This window comes from Solanum pennellii, chromosome 12 (assembly GCF_001406875.1).
Source record: "Solanum pennellii chromosome 12, SPENNV200".
NCBI lineage: Eukaryota > Viridiplantae > Streptophyta > Magnoliopsida > Solanales > Solanaceae > Solanum > Solanum pennellii.
The window spans coordinates 58,314,936-58,315,836 of NC_028648.1; the positions used below are offsets into that span (position 1 = coordinate 58,314,936).

Consider the following 901-nt stretch of genomic DNA (forward strand, 5'->3'; position numbering starts at 1 on the left):
TATATATATATATATATATATATATATATAAAATTAAAGATAATCACATGTAAATAGTGTAGATTGATTGATTGATTGATTCACATGTAAATAGTAAAGATTTTGTTTTATTATAAATTGTTGAATACAGAGTTCACGTGTAAATAGTATCAATATTTTTACAATGTTATAAATTGTTGAATTATCATTCATATTGCATTCTACTTTTTCAATTTTCCAACAATCTTAGGTAAATAAAGTCATTTGAATATTATGGGAGTGTCTAGCCAAAATTTCAGTCATTTGAATTTTTTCTCTTAAGATTCAACTAATAGGTAAATAAAGTAATGTTTTCTTATTTCTTAAAAACTATTTTTCTTATATGTAATATATTTATATTATTATTTTTATAGGTATGATCAAATTCAAAATGCAGTGAATTATTCTACACAAATTGTAAATAATAATGTTATGGGTGATGAACGAGTTGGTGAGTTTCACAATGATGAACCTTCCGAGCATGAATTAACAGACAGTGATGATATGTATGACGACGATGATGATAATGTGGATAATGCACCTAATGCATCCGTTGAAGATCAAAGTATTAATTATCATTCTACAGCGATTCTATACTTAAATCACACTGAAGAAAATGCAGAAGATTTTATCTACACGAGAGATGACGGTTCCATTCGAACGGCACTTTGGAATTCAAACAATCCTAAACATATCCAGTCAGGTTCGATTGTTGAAAACTAAATATTTAATAGTTGTTTATTTATTTATTTATTTCATGTTGATTAATTTAATTTGTATATGCAAATAGGTATGTTATTTATGAATAAGATGCAAATGAAATCTGCAGTAAGAGCATATAGTCTTGATATTAAAAAAGAATTTCTTTGTGATCAATCCAAAA

General features: G+C 25.5%; 1 pseudogene; it reads left to right on the forward strand.

Moving 5' to 3' along the window:
* The first annotated feature begins 252 nt into the window (after positions 1-252).
* The window catches only part of LOC107006418, a 2,912-nt pseudogene continuing 2,263 nt past the window's right edge, over positions 253-901 (forward strand).